This window comes from Notolabrus celidotus, chromosome 4, assembly GCF_009762535.1.
Source record: "Notolabrus celidotus isolate fNotCel1 chromosome 4, fNotCel1.pri, whole genome shotgun sequence".
Classification (NCBI taxonomy): domain Eukaryota; kingdom Metazoa; phylum Chordata; class Actinopteri; order Labriformes; family Labridae; genus Notolabrus; species Notolabrus celidotus.
In genome coordinates this window covers 8,854,644-8,871,291 of record NC_048275.1, presented here as the reverse complement: position 1 = coordinate 8,871,291, position 16,648 = coordinate 8,854,644, and the positions used below count along the sequence as shown (strand labels likewise).

General features: G+C 37.8%; 1 protein-coding gene across 4 annotated transcripts in view; it reads right to left on the bottom strand.

Annotated features, from left to right (window-relative positions):
- Positions 1–3,208: 3,208 nt before the first annotated feature.
- khdrbs2 (KH domain containing, RNA binding, signal transduction associated 2) overlaps positions 3,209–16,648 on the bottom strand; it is a 128,484-nt gene continuing 115,044 nt past the window's right edge. The window contains exons 11-13 of one of the 4 annotated variants that reach the window (XR_004630937.1): positions 10,933–11,021; positions 9,764–9,830; positions 3,209–3,928 (exon numbers count right to left, since the gene is read on the bottom strand). The gene's annotated coding sequence lies outside the window, so the exon portion shown is untranslated. Of the gene's footprint in view, positions 3,929–9,763; positions 9,831–10,932; positions 11,027–16,648 lie in introns of those variants that run through there. The other 3 variants (XR_004630938.1, XR_004630939.1, XR_004630940.1) reach the window with 3 other exon arrangements.

Below are 16,648 nucleotides of genomic sequence, written 5' to 3'. Positions count from 1 at the left end.
TGTGGATGAGAAATGCTTTTTAAGCTGTCTGTGTAGAATGAGAGCCATGGAGAAAATTCATTGAACACAGCAGACACAAGAGTGCTTTACAATTGAGCAAATTCAAGAAAACGCTCTCCACCCGAGAGATGATTTTCTGCATCTCTTCTGACTCGTTAGCCCAGCAAGCTGTTCAAATTAACATGTTGAGAGACATCTGGTCTCTAGGACTATAAATGTATTATTTTGTGAATTAAATGGAAAAAAACAAACAGAAATAACACATCCTTACTGTTTGTTTGAGGTAACACTATAAACTGTTAAATGACTGTATATTTCTCTGTTTCACCTTGTTCTTAGCCAATTGTGTTTCCAACTACAAGATCAGCTTATTTTGTAGAGGATAAATACTGCTCAGGTCTTTTAGAGACTGCCATGAAGCAAATTAATCAAACAAACAATGTTATCAGGAATAAATGACTGGATGAAATCAGGATATACATAAGTCAAAATTCAAGAAATTCCTCCCAAGAGCTGAGTTTCTGCATCTCCTCGGCCTCGTCAGCTCCGTTCTCGTGCTCTAGCTGAGCAGATTGTGAATAGGGATGCAACAATTAGAGATTTTGGTTTATTGTGAAAGAAATAATCACAGTTTCACGATTATCCTGATTATTATGCCTTCAAATTACCAACAGTTTTTGACGGTCCTTCCCCAGAATATTTAGAGTGAGTGAGTGTTATTTGCGTCCTGGAGTATTCTTATGTACTAATTTGTCATGAAACTGTCTAATGGGGAATTTTTAATTTTTTTAAAAAATTTGGAAAGTTTGTTTATTGATTTTCACACAGAAAAACAACTATATCCACAATTAGAGGTTGGTACATTTTCCTTTTTTTTTTTTTTGGGAGGGGCTCCAAGAAGACATCTAGAGATGAATCATTAGGGAGGGTAGGAAAGTTTGGAAATGTATTACGGCCTGAAGCCACCTGAAGAAATGTCCTCTAGGAAGTGAGAATATGTCCACTATTTATTGAAAGGATGCGAAAACAGAATCTATGTAAAGGTCCTTCAAAGTTTTGATACCCAACCCAGCCCAGATAGAAAAGGCGCCATCCAGTAGAAATGGAGGAAAAACATTTAAAAGGTTAATGTGTGGTACTTCCTGGAGGAATGTCAAATCTAATATTTTAGATGATTTAATGTGTCATCAGTCACATGTTAGTCTGATGCTTATAGACAAAGGGACATTTGATGTTCACCTAAACTGTGCTCTCTGTACATTTTACAGAATTGTGAATTATTCAGATTTTAACACAATAGTCTATTTTAGTTGAAAAAGTATTCTGTGAGTTTATTCATTATGTACCTACAGTATGTCTCTTTAAATACCATTCATACCAGGTCGCACCTTTAAGTGACGGGTAAACCCTGCACAGCTGTCTTTCATTTTTGGTTTACAAGTTGCACTAAAAATAATGTACCGGCCCCTTTATCACCGAGACAATAAAAACTCAGTGTAGTGGAGCCTTCACGATTAGGTTAACCGTGACTCTTTTAAGCACAGTGAATAGTGAAACCAGTTAATCCTGACATCCCTAGTTGTGAGAGCCTATAATGTGTCATGAGGCTATAAATGGAATGCTTTTTGATTTAAAGCTCCTGTGTGGATCATTCAGTTTGCAATGATTCCTGTGTACAAAGTGGTACATCTACTCTTTTTGCCAATTTTGTCATGTGCATGTGTATGTACTGTTTTCAAGAGAACATTTCATCTAATGCTTTTTGACATCAGTCAAATGTAAAAGAAAAAAACTACTTCATCTGACACCTACCCCCCAGCAGCAGTTTTAGAACTCAATAATTACTACACAGAAATAATCAATCTTCTCGTTAATAGTCTTGTTCAGTCCCTCCAGGATTTCGCGGGATTTTTTTGTGATTGTTGCGGCCCAAAAAGCCTGAATTTGCGACAGCTTTTTGAAAATAACAATAACATCTCAGGGGCAAGTAAATATGCTAAATTACAGTTGTTTTTAGAAAACATTCTTGATGTGGCCACTGACTGTATTTTGATTCTCTTGATTCACAGTAAAATGCCATGAAAGGACTATATTGCACATTTACGACGGTCCCTGAATGCACCTCGCAGTGACAGAGGCACTTGACAGGCAGTTCACGGCACTCTGAAGTGAATCTGCATCTTTGATGACTAGGAGTTGATCAAAACTTACTGAATGTGTCTGATGTTTCACCAAACTGGATTAAATCAAGCTGTAGATGCAGAGCTTTTTACGGTAACCACGGCAACAACGTCAAACATCAAATAGTAAACAGACGTCCCCTGGGTGTGTCTCTGTCACTAACGCACACCGGGGGTAAAAATCATCAATGAAGATGAGACAGATGCATGGAGGTGAGGAGAGCTGGTTCATAAAGCACACCTGCTGCAGGTAGAGACCGAGCGAACACTGAGCCCCTCAATCTATAAATAACAACGTTGTCATGGTCACTTGTCCTGCCTGCTGTCCCCTCTTTTCACCCGTTCTTCGTGCGTGTTTTGTTGTTGAAAAGTGACGATCAAGTGAGGACTTATGTTTATGTTCCAAGGAAGTCAAATTGATGACAGAACTGATGACGTACAGGGGCTGAGATTAAGGTAATTGGTCAAATTTGCGGGAAAGTTGCGCTGATTGTAAAAAAATTGCAGGGCCGCGAAAAAATCGCGCTGATTGGTTGAATTTGCATTGATAGTTGCGATCGCGAAATCGCAACTTCCTGGAGGGACTGATTGTTTGCTTTCATAGAACACAGGAAGACATCAGCATTAATTTGAGTCAGATTCATAACCAGTTAAAAACTCCTGACAGGAGCTTTAATGTTATAAAAACAGATATAACTGTATGTAGAAAGTCACAGTGTGCACTATTTTGCTTTATTGAACACTGTTGCATCTCATCTAGATGCTGTCCCAAATTGTTGTGATTTTGTTTCCAATAACAGCGTGTCATTGCAGACAATAAATGCTTTAAAGCTGTCTTTGTAGAGCCAGTGTCATGGAGCAAATTAATTATACAAATGACAGAATCAGGGGAGGATGACTTGATGAAATGAATCTGCTGTACAAATGAACAGAAACAAGGAATCCCTCTCCACTCCAAAACATGATTTCTTGCTTTGAATCTTCAAGCTGAACAAAAAGAACCGTAGCAAGAGGCTATAATGAGACTGTAAATTTATTGTTTCATACATCAAACATAGAAAAAGTGATTCAGAAAAAGACAGTTATGTTAATTTATTTGAACAGTGGGAGTCTTGCATTTGTGTAAATCAGTGGATGCTTCACGTAGATCTGCTGACAGAGCCATTCATCATGACGACCATTCAGAGACACGGGGTGTGAGGTGTGACTGTCAGCTGAAGAATATTCCAGAAGCAGCGGCGTGTTGGGCTCGTAAAGCGGCAGCGACAGTTGGCTTGAGCACCAGCAGTGGGCTTTGACTTGCTTAATGAACTAACATGTTCATGTTGGCAGCACTAAGTGAACCATTTATTAGTGAGCTGGGAACAGACACTAGGAGCGCACAGGTTGGTAATGACAGCAGACGCCAGATGACAACACGGCCAGAATAAGCTGCAGGTGTTCTCAGATTTTCCTTACACATTTCCACTCTATAAAAATTCAGACCATATCTACCTAAAGTATATAACTTAATTTGGTAAAGCTCAAAAGAAGAGAATTAAGCAAAAGAACAATTCTCCAAATTAAAGAGTTTTTGTTTCCGCACCAAGCTCCCCATGGTTTGTAAACTTCTGATGAGTATCGTTGGAATAAAAATATATATTTTTTTAAATTACAAAGACTGTAAGGCTTCGATGCTTTAGAACAAAAAAGAGTTTTATTTTCCAACGGGAATGCATCTTGTTGTCTTCTTTAGAACCTTTACCAACCTGCAACACAAAACAACAGAAGAGAAAATCATCAATTGGTTAACAACTTAAAGGCCCTGTGAGGAGTTTTGAACTGGCTGAGAAACAGACTGAAAATGATACCGATGCCTCTTTATGACCTTCAATAGCAAACAAGACCATCAGCAGCAACACTGACTCCTTCTCTGTTGTCATTTTTAATGCCTGAAACCGCTCTGAAGGGGTAGGTGTCAGACCAGATGGTGGACATCTCGCTTCAGAAACAGCCTTTATTTGACTGTTTTCATGGAAAATAATCACATTGCCTGATAAAGTTGACTGTTAAAAGACAACAGGATGAGGTTTTTGTTGAAAACACTACTTTTGCATGTTTAGGACAAGAGATAAGAGGTATTACTTTGTCCACAAGGGGGCGCCAGAATCGATACAATGCACGAGCGCCGCTGATTCTCGACCATATGATCGTGACTGATTCAAAACCGGTCCTCACCAAAACATTATCATAGTGAAAGTTAAAAACACAAACAAACATGGCTGCTGTTAGTACTCACAACTATCATGCTAGCATTATCCAGTTGTACCAGTGACACGATATCAGGAGAAAAGTTATAACACATATATAATACTGTAACAGCTCTACTGTTTGTTAAACGTGTTCAGTGTAGATGTTCTTAATTCCTACAGTGTTGACGGTCAGTGAAGGCATCAGGAGAGGTGTAGAGTGTGTGAGTGGGAGAGAGGAGAGGAGAAGTTTTTCATTCATTCAAACATTGATTGTTGCTTTGTTGGTTGATCACGGCCGTCAGTGACCGATTATTAAAGCTCAATGTGTTCACGTATCGTCTCGTCATCCCTACAGCGTCCGGATGGACGCTACAATAAATATATATTTTCTGTAGGACTTACTGAACGTCATTAATTATTCTGCTTGTTGGTGAGAGCTTTTTAGACTCTGATCCGGACTACAGTCCTGAGCAAAGCACCTCATCAGGTCAGAGGGGACAGGCCCGAGGACGAGCGAGAGGGGCAGTAAGTAGAGTCAGGGGAAGTAGAGGCAGGAGACAGGGACTCGGAGGAGTGCACGCCGGGGAAATGTACGCGCAGGAGGAGGGCAGAACGTCTGGACAGGATTTGATTGGTTTAAAATTTGGGGAGCCAAAAAACGGTGATTGGTTAGTGTTTTCCCAGGTTTACTCCGGCTGCAGATAGCAGTTTTTTTTCACACTTTTTTAGGAACACATCATGTATTGATTGCCATCAGGACATAAAGATCATTTTAACCAGTATGACAAAAAGTGTATCTAAATCTGATTACCAACCCCAGCTTTAAAGAAACTGAAAGAAAAAACGTATTGCCTTAAAATGGAAATCAAATGTTGACACAACTGTCGGACTCTGGCTATCTGAAACTAACAAATGTGTTCCGCTAGAGAAGATAACTTACAGCCTGAGAAATAGGAGTAAAACATTTTATAAGATATGGCAACCCTACATGGAAAAAACTGCCATCTCACATGATGGACTGTGCCACTGTATAACAAAATTGTATTGAGAATTGTATTGAGAATGTCTTGAATATCACCTTTGAGGTGAAGATTCATTTTTGTCTCTCGTCTATTTTTGTAACTTTTTTTTTTGTAATTATTATAAATTATTATTTTGTTTTGATTTTCTATTTGTTATTGTTATTTTGGAAACTACCTACTGTCTGTATTTATTCTGTAATATTAACTCCTGTCATACAGTATGCTTCCTTATTTTCTTTTCTGTATTTTGTATAAATCTATTTTCTGTTTGTGTTTAAATTTAATAATAATAATAATAATAATAATAATAATAATAATAATAATAATAATAATAATAATAATAACACATTTTATTTATATAGCGCTTTTCAAAAACCCAAAGACACTGTACAATTGTTAAAATCAATACAAGCAAAAAAACAAATAACACAGATGAAACAAAACAACACAACAGTACATTCACAAATGAAAAGCTAACTTAAAAAGGTGAGTTTTTAAAAGAGATTTGAATGCTGAAGGGTCAGAGCAGTTTTGGATATGGGAGGGGAGTGAGTTCCAGAGGGTGGGGGCGGCTACTGAGAAGACTCTGTTTGAATTTGAAAAGCAAAATAAAATATATATATAAAAAAAAACTAAAAGAAACAAGGTTAATGTAGATGTTTGAGAACATAAAGGGGAGAATCTGAGGTTATTATTGCTGTCTTAACAAGAATAGATGAGTAGACAGTCATCACCCTGATATCTTTATACTCAAGTAGTTCACTTAGACTTAGCATAAAGAATGTAAAGAACAAGCTCAGCTCATTCCTAAGGCCTTTCGAATCCACCCTCAAAGCTGTCATAAAAAAATACAAGTCTAAGATCTAAGTCTGTAACTTTGTTATCACTCACTTGATTGTTGTTTAACAATGTAACTGAATGATGCATAATTAATATCATGAACAACGACCACAGAGCCCTGCAAAAGCAAAGCTAAAGCTCAGATGGTTCCTACATCACTTAATAAGCGCAGCCCAAGAGGTTATCTCTGACAACATGGAAGTATATCACACTGCCTCTAAAGCTCAGGAATTAACATATTATATCTTGTTTGCTGAACCTTACAAAGAAGTAGAGTTTAAATTGAAAATTAAAGTCTTAGCGTTATGGATGTAGCTTTTAAATTCAAAGGGAAGACATGACGGTGGTGTAAATCTTCTTGTCCTGCTTTTACAAAATAAATACAAATATTTCCTAAAATATTAAATTTTCCTTTCACTTTATATAATAATCTTTCAAACTTTTCTAGTGACAAGCATGTCACCATCTGTCTGATCTGATTCTGAGGATGTTTGACAAATGACATTGTGTCCTTGGTGTGCAGTAGTTTGTATATGCAGCGAGGCTTTGAGCCCCCGAGTCTGACATTTTGGCTGGGTGTGCATCAAATTCAGTTCTGTAATTCCCCTCGATCCACTGGCTGTCTCTTTATGAATCCCCGAGTTATAATCTGTCAACACGTGTCTGACATCCAGGGTGACGTTCTGTATGGAGGAGCGGCTTTTAGCCAGAGACAATCAGCTCGTCCTTGAGATGGAGATGGGAGCAGATAGACCTCTTCACATTCACCTCAACCTTTTCAAATGAGCTTTTATTGTCTTGTTAAGAACAAATAGGTGCAATCATTGGAGAGAATAAAGCTCCAAGCATGTGAGTTGGCACAAAAGAGTGAGCAGCCATCATTTATTTGCTCACAGAGCCGCTGACTGAATTAGCGAGAACAGCGTGTTGCATATCTGAGGACGTCTCCCCCTCAGCCAGGCTGTACCCATAAGCAGATGGTATCATTACATGCCTGCAGAATCTGTATGCGCTGTCTCTATTTTCAATCACACATATCTTTTTTTTCCTTTCTCGTCTCATCACTAAGTCACAGAGAGAGGGATTTACTGAATGAAGAAGTAAAGGAGGAGTTCAACATTTAAGGTGAAATGATTGATAACTCTGATGTCTTCATGGTAAAGAAGATTCTGCAGCACGGGTAGCTTTTTCCTCCTGTTTCCAGCCTTAATGCTTAAGTACTGTGACCAGCTGTAGCTTCATATTTAAAGGGTGTGGTTGTGGTTAGGCTTGGATATTTACAACAGAATTTATTCCACAACATAATCATTTTAAATGCACCACTATTGTGCAGATGAGATGTCAATCAAAATGTGATCGGTCACACCCACACAGTCGTAACACCTCGTTTCCACTTATGTATGTGTGCTGTGGCGAGTCATCCCTTAAGTCCATTCATTCCTTTGGGAATCTCTGTGATATATGATGTGACTGCAGGAATTCTCTCCTCTTATTTCAGTCTGGAGTCTGCCTTGAGCAAATTCATCAACTGGATTTCAGAGAAACGGCCCTTAATCTCAGTTGCCTGTGTTGATTGTGTGATTAACTGGTTTATCTACTTTTAACACATTGAATATATGTACATATGAATAATGTTATTCTGCTACAATATGGTTAAACATTATATACAGTCAGATTTAAATCAGAAATGAAAAACAGTCGGATCATTTTGACAGCTTGATATGAATTTGATATCTCCCTCTTATATCCCAAACTGCTGGATGGTGAGGAATGGACAATGTGCCTCTTCACCGTGGCTGCAGATAGTTCACCAGGTTTCTATCTATCTCTTAAGAGATGTTCTTTCCTGCATCACACACAAGAGGCATCATCCATTTGTTTCCAATCTGATCTACAGACACCAGTAAGTGGAAAAGAATAAGAAATGATTATAACAGCAAGAGAAGCTTTTTTGTTTTAAGTTAAGTTTTTTTTTAACATTTATGAACTTTACTTTTCACTGCAATCAAAGTGGATGAGAAATGAGGCAGTCACTTCAAAATGATTTTTGTTATTCATGTTGGAGTGATACGATTCTTTGCAGTTTACTCTAGAAAAACAGCAAACAAGCCGTTCACCAAAGATGCTGAACCTTAGAGGCCATTTTTCCAAAGAATGTTTGCTGTGAATGGCTCATTAAATCAGTTGCTAGTAGTGCCTTAAGTAGTATGGGAGGTCGAGCCTTCAGTTATCAGGTATCTCTCTTATGGAATCGTCTACCAGTCAGGGTCCAGGAGGCAGACACCCTCTCTACTTTTAAGAGTAGGCTTAAAACTTTCCAAAGCTTATAGTTAGGGCTGGCTCAGGCTTGGAGCAGCTCTTAGTTATGCTGCTACAGGCTTAGACTGCTGGGGGAACTGACGCACTGGGATCCTATTGCTCTCCTCTCTCTGCCTATCACTTACTTTAACTCTCCCTGTCCCAATAAAGTTACTAACCATAGACCTTTCTGGAGTCCCTGAGCTCCCTTGTCTCGTAGGTTCCTCTGAGACTCTGCCGTAGACGGCCTGCTGCTGTGGATATGCTAGACTCCAGCTGCCACAGCTACTCCTGTCAATCTCATCACTATCATCTCTCTCTCTCTCTACATCTCCCTCTATCCCTCTCTCCAACACGGTCTCAGCAGATGTGTGTCTAACATGAGTCTGGTCCTGCTGGAGGTTTCTGCCTGTTAAGGGAAGTTTGCCCTTGCCACTGTAACTTGCTAAATGCTGCAAAGTGCTCTGCTCATGGTGGATTAAGATGAGATCAGAATGAGTCCTGTCTGTAAGAGGGGACTGGATGTCATCCTGTCTTGATGTTGGGTCTTTGTGAATAATAGAACATAGATTAGGTCTACCCTGCTTTGTTTGTAAAGCATCTTGGGATACTATTTGTTGTGATTTGGTGCTATATGAATAAAGATTGATTGATTGGTCCAAAGTCAGTTTCTCTGCAGCATAGCTCTGATATAAATGTTGTCATGACTGTGAATGTATTAGTAGTGAATGTCAGCTCAGCCAGAAACCCATTTCTTAAACCCGACTGAGTTCATGTCCACAATACCCTTGGAATAGCTTTTTAACGGTCTAACTTTAACCTTAATGTCAGAACCAATTATTTGAGGGCCTTCTTAAAAACCAACATTAACAGTGAATACATTTAAAACTCCATCAACAGTCTTTCACAAAGCACACCTGCTCTCAAAGAGAGATGGGAATGTGTTCAGATGTTTAAAGGGTCCAAAAGTAGAAAGAGAAAAGATTGTTTTCCACTCTTGTTTTTCTTTGGTCCCAGTGGGTTGGACTATGCAAAGATTTCCAGCAGAGCTTTCAAATCAAAACAAAACAAAACAAAACAAAACAATAAGATTCAGGCTGAAAATACTAGGATGTTATTTAAATATAGAGCAAATGGGCTGCGGATATAAACACAAAGATATACTGCATGCTGGTTTGTTTAAAAGTGAGACCTCATTTCCTTTGATGCAGTCTCTGCCATCACGTCTCGTCGCGTTTCTTCCTCGAGTCCAAGTTTGTCTGTGTGAGATGAACAAAAATTGATGTAAACAGTCTTTATCTGTTGTTTTTTTTTTTTCAAAGGAACAGATGCATACAAAGAAAATATTCATTAAAAAGAGTAATGTGTTTTCTATTAAGAGAGTTGAGGCTGCGTAAACAACATTGCCAAAGGTGATAAACTTGGCAAACCAACAAAACAAACAGCCACCTGTTTTTTTCATTTCGCCTCAGGATGCAGCCCACGACTGCTTAATGGGCAAAAATCACAGTGGATCCATGTGTGGACTAATGGCTGGAAGATGTGAAGACAACTGCAAAGTCTTTAAGCACCTTAGACTCCATCTCTGTGCAATACAAGAAAAATGCACAAAGAGTGATGAGTCTTTTATTTGAAATCCTTTTTGTAATCTGAATGTGATAGTTTTATCAGCCACATTCATTTTAAGAAATGCATCAACATCCATGGCAGGCTTTGGGATTTCAGCTCTTGGCTGCTTTCGAGCTGGCGGCAGACTTGTTATGAAAATGGATCTGAGAGCGCTTCTGGCAAAGGCTGCATGAGCACCACTGGCACACAGGCTTTCCAGCAACACTGATCACGTCCAGCTCAAAGGTGCAAATAAACACAAGAGCTAGGTTTAAGAAAAAGCAAACTTGGAAAGGAAAATGATTGATAAAAGAAAACTTTACTTACAAGTACTTCAAATTGTTTAATTAAATTTATTTAATCATCAGCTTTTCTTGGCAGTTTCAAAATATCTCCATTAATTAGCAAACCAGACTTGGATTTTATCAACAATTATCCGTAGAAAACACAAATCCCTCTGATCAGCTGTGTCCCTGGAACGTTTTTCATGTTTTTTTTTTTTTTCACAATCATGAGATAAATAGCTTATTTTTGATTTTCCATAATGTATACTGAGGAAAATGCAATGAAAACAAACTGCATGACATTGTAATCTATTCATGAGGTACAAGGTGAAGCCATCTTCTTAATTCTCCATTAAGGTGACAATCATTTGTCATCTTACCTCGAAAACTAATCTTTTCTAACTCTGCACCACAGAAACATGTAGACAGTTTTATGGATGCTTTATGGAGAACAACTTGAAATACGTACCAAGCTACTTTTCTGACTGATGAAGGACCCGAACGTGTCTGATAGCTGAGCACAATCTTCATCCCTCTGGGAGCAGATTCCTGAGCCTGCTGCTCTGAAAAGAAGGAGAAAATGCTATTTTGCAGAAAAGCAAAAGGAGCATGAACATGAGTCATGTTGCAGCACTGCAGAGTTAGACTACTTCACAATACAAGACTGTCTCGTAATTCTACAGCACTGCAGAGTTAAACTATGAGGATAAGACTGTCTGGTAATAAATGCAAACAAAACTGCAGCACAGTGTGATTTCATTTGCATTGTTTTCTACATGTTGACACTTCTGAGGGGTAATTTGGGCTTTTTGAAGTGGAGCTGTAGAAGGTACTTCTGATTAGCTCAGTGGTAGAGTTAGTTGTCTTCAGTTGGAAGGCTGGTGGTCCAATCCCAGCTCCCACAGTCCACAAAGTGCTCCCAGGCAAGACACTGCACTCTAAAATTGCTCCTGGCGGCACAGGATTGTAGTTGAGTGTATTTGGGATTTTTTAATATGGACCACACTTTAAATAGCATCCTCTGCCATGACTGTATGAATGTGGCGATTTACTATTTTTATCCATCTCTTCCTGCACAGTAGATAACAATCAGTCAGCAAGGCTCCTGGTGGGAGAGCCAGCTGGAGCTTGAAAAAGGAGCCAAGCTATGCACCGCTGCAGACGAGGTCACATGTTCCTCAAACTATAGCCACATAAAAAGTCCTACATTTGAAAAAGATTTCAATTACAGTGTACGCTGTGTTCTCTCCAGCACAGTCCGCTCTCTACCTCTGCAGGCAAGAAATAAAATACAATGTATTATAATGGAAGCATATGTAAGACGTATATTTACTGTTGACAAGTACCTCATACAGCACTTCAGAAATACAGACCATCTTTGTACCCGTTACAGTGTAGCTCCACTGCACAACAAATTCACATAAACTCACACATCCTCCAAGGAATTTAAAAGCATGGCTGTAGGACTGTCATCAACCCTCACAACATTTTCATCTAAAGACAAATCAACTGTATGAAGCTGTCTTCTGTAGGACTGATGGTTATGTCATATTAACTGCACACTTTTAAGCATTAGTTAAGCATTAATTAAGTATTAATTAATACTTAACTCATCATCTGTAAAGCATTGCTCATACATTAATACTCATTTGTATATCATGTACAAACACAGTTATAAATGTTTTATTATTGGTGAATATGACTCGCTATAATGTGTTAACTAACTCTGTTCACCAATTACAAATGAGCTATTATGGTCATTATAAACCAGTTATAAACCAATTAACAGATTATGATTCTAACATTTAGTAAGGGTTAGTGAACACAGTAAACACGGTTTTATTCAGAGGTTGTTTTCTTTTAATAAATACAAGTTTAAGAACATGTGTTGTGTCTATTTCCTTAATTTGTTGAATCAATATCTGTGACTTCTGTGTTTTAAGGTGCTGCTGGTCTTAAATCTCTTTAATGAATGCTTTGTAAAGCATAAAAAGTCCTCACTTTAGATCAGCTCACAAAACAATGAACAAACAGCTTATAAATCCTTTGTGACTACTTTAATTAATCCTAATTTGATATGTAATTAGGGGTTCACTAACCCTTACTAAATGTTAGAATCATAATCTGTAAATTGGTTTATAACTGGTTTATAATGACCATAATAGCTCATTTGTAATTGGTGAATCCATCATTTATAAAGTATGAACAAAGAGTTAGTTAACACATTATAGAGAGTCATATTTATCAATAACAAAACATTTATAACTGTGTTTGTACATGATATACAAAAGAGTATTAATGTATGAACAATGCTTTACAGATGATGAGTTAAGTATTAATTAATACTTAATTAATACTTAGTTAATGCTTAACTAATGCTTAAAAGTGTCTAGTTAATATTAAGTGTTACCGGAAAAAGCTTTTAAAAAGTGAATGCCATTCAAAGTTTTTGGAACTGTGCTCTGAATTCAGCAGCTGCTGACAACTGAACTTCCAACAGGCTGTACCTAAAACCAATTTGAGAGGAACATGACTGGAAACATTGTCACCAAGATATTTTTCTAATATGTCTAAATTACTAAAGGCACTGTAAGGAGTTTTGCAATAGTCTCACTCCTATACTGTCGCCTCTTCATAGTGGAATGAGATTATGAGCAACAAGACTGGTGCATTCTTTATTCTGAATTTAAGTGCCTGAGCTGAGGTCGTATTTTCTGTGAAAAAAACAAGTCGATATTCAGCACTCACCCTGAAGTGTCTCTGTTTAGAGCTCTGCTGGTAAAGTTTGGCAGTGAGAAGTATGTTAGCCAGCGGGAGGAGTTGTTTTTTGACTCTGGATAATTTTCTGCACGCTTTGGTAAGAGCCACTTCTCTACCACAGTGGGTGATGGTGCTCAGGGGAAATGCAGTCTTCATCCCAGAAAAACAGCACCAATTTTCATCCAAACGGGTCACCAGAATTATCACAACATGGAAACTCCTTACAGTGCCTTTCGATAAAGTCTAATCATTATCAGTCTGAGTTTTGCTGTTTCTGTTCAGAAAGGTGTCATTGCTGCAGGATGATTGGCTGTCTTGATGTGTCTTGATGTGTGCTATACTTGAATCCGTCAATATTTCACTCACTGTCACTGCACCCCCCACTTTATTCTGCATTGCCAGGCGTCTCAGCACGCTCAGAGCAGCCAACCACCTGCTTGCCTTAAACAACAAATGAGAGCCAATGTGTTTGCACGCAGCAGACCTGCACAGTTTATCCTCCATATGGCTTATGATAGGTAAATAGCTTGTGAAAAAAATGTGTTGTTCCAAAAACTGGCCCATCATAATAAGAAAGCTCATTAAAGCAGGTGGTGAAACGCTTTAATCTCACTTTAAATGAATTATTTATTTTTAAAGTTTTAATGAAAGTTTTCTTATCATTGAATCTGCAGATTGAACTGTCCTTTAAATCAAACCTTGTTTCTTATTCAGGCTGAGATTTCTTTTTGGTTCACAAGCCAAGAATAACAACAAAGCTCACAAATTCCTCCTTTTACACTTGAGACTAAAATGTTAAGTACTGTCTGCAGCCGACTATTTACAGACTCTTTGTTCTTGATGAATTATTTCTTGTCACTGCATTGAAGCATCAACAGAAGTGAAGTCTGCTGTAACACGAAAACTGATGTCCTTGACTTTTCTTCTGTAAGGGAGAACTCATGTGTGTCACTAATTTCATTTTGATGAAGACTGAGGTTACTTAAGTTGAATTTCTTCCACATTTGCTTTAGCTTTTAAAGCTTTCTTGCCTGTCTCAATCAATCCCATTAATGTGCACTGCAGTCATGACAGCCCATTAAGACTGACGTTAATGTGATGGGTTTTTTGTGTAAAATCAACAAAATTTTCTGAGAAAAAAGCATTATGTGCATATGAAAATGATAAAGCATGACTTACTGCAGCCACATAGGAGGGAAATAAATCTTCAGCACAAATAAAAAACAACTATTGACGCTGTGTTTTGCACCTCTGGGTCAGCTTCTTTCATAAATCTTTTCACGCATTATCAGAACAAGTGTGCAATTAGGGTGTTATTCCTTTGAATACATTTTCAAAGAGAATATCACCTTTAGAAAAATGTCAGAAGAGGGGCATGAATTATGAATGGGTCAGCAGGTATTCATCCATGGGGATTAAATGTGGCTGTATTTGCACAAAACAGGCTGAGGTAAAAAAAAAAATTCACACAAACAGGATTTATTATGGAAACAGCAGAAAAGAAAGATGCAAATAAATGGTGCAGAAGAAATAAAAAAAAACACATTTGTTTGAAAGAATGGAAGGCAGGTCGAGCTAATAGGATTTATTTTCTTATTGAACAACCTACGTTTGCTTTCTGTGTCAAATTAATCAGAAAATCTTCATTCCTAACCATTCTGCAGACCTACTTCTCATTAAGCTGCCTGTTTTACAAATCAGACCATTAATCACGTCTAATCAAAATGCAGCTTTATTAAGTTTTTCCATTACATTAATTGCTTGTCTGTGCTTTATTATGTTTTAAATAAGCTGTCCGAGTTTTAAAAACTGCGCACTCTAATGCTTATAGTCGACATAAATGAGCTTTAATGGTGGATTCATGAGAATGTGCTGCAGGACGGAAATTATATTTCAATCTTTTAAGTGTGACTCTTTAAGCTACAGGAAAATGTTGTTCCATAAACACAAATGGACACTTTTAACTGTAAAGTGTTATTTCACATTATAAGGTACACTTATCAACACAGGGGGAGTTGCGGTCTGTTTAAAACTGCTGGTCATGGGTTGAAATAAATATTAGAGTCCTTGCTAATTTCTTAAAATTATATGAATATGGGAAGCAGAAGCAGCTTCTTTTCTGCAATGTATGTCTAATTAAAATGATTAAAGTTCAAATAAAGTCTTGAACTCAGCAGAGAATCCTGAGAAAATGACCCCATTTGCTTCTGGCATTACACTGTGTGCTGGATGGACATGTTATCTTGATTAGAGAAAAATGCACCATAATTAAAGACGTCAATGTAATGTGTTCAGGTATGATTAGACCCTGTCTGGAGGTAGTAGTGATGGGATAGGCATAAATGCAATCTGTACATCCTAAACCAACATGGTTATTCTGTTGTTACATATTGCAAAGAGTTTCTCTGGAAAGCAGAGCCCAGAAGTCAGTGGGGATAAGCACAGATGTAAACTACTGACTGTACATTAGGATGCACGACAGGTCTCTAACTTTTCCAACCATTCAAAAGTGAAGCCAATATATTCACTGAATAGGCACTGTGATACTCAGGCATTTGGAGCTAGAGTCTGCACAGTAGAGATGGACTCTTGGTTTATTGACATCCCACATCTTCATCTGACCTAAACACATTTTAATCAACAATAAAGGACGCTCCCTCAGAGTCTACATCAAAACAGAATCCTGTGTCAGTCTGAAGTAGATGTTAACAGCTATGGAAAGTTCAGTGACTCCAAGGTTAGTGTTCTCCTCATTCCTCCATATTCCTCTAATTTTGTGCTCACAGTGCTGCAGGAGCTGAATTTGTCAATATAGCTCTCAATCATGTTGTTATACTCCATTATTATTAGCATTGAATAACTCATTACAACTAAACTTCTCTGCAAAATGATAATTCAGATGATAAGAACGGCATGATAAGAACTAACTATAATGACAGAAACCAAGTGTTATGACTCTGAGTGATATTAGGAGCACTGTTATTGTTATGTTTATGTGGTTAGAATGCACTGCCTCCCTGTCTGGAGTTGGAGCTGCTGTTTCTTGTGTGTGTTTCTCTGTGCTCTGCTGCAGGTGGCTGATTGTGAATGGACGGAAGATCACGTCGCCCTGCTTTCCTCCTCAATCTTAACTAATAGATCTTTATTTTGTAATATTATAGCATTACTGAAATTTTGTAGAAACTTGTAAATAATGTAAATATATATTTTTGGTGATTCTAGAAACGGTCCTGGTGAAGGTTGAACAGGACAGCCTTTATATTTTATACATCTCTGTTCTCCTGTTTCTCTGTTGGGGAGGTAGGTAAGATGATACATTTTTCTTTCCTTTTATAATTGAAATAAATCAGTTTGGACTACTAAAGAGATGACTCTTTAATATTTGGGCAGTGCTCTCTATCTTTGATGTTTCATTTTCTAATAAA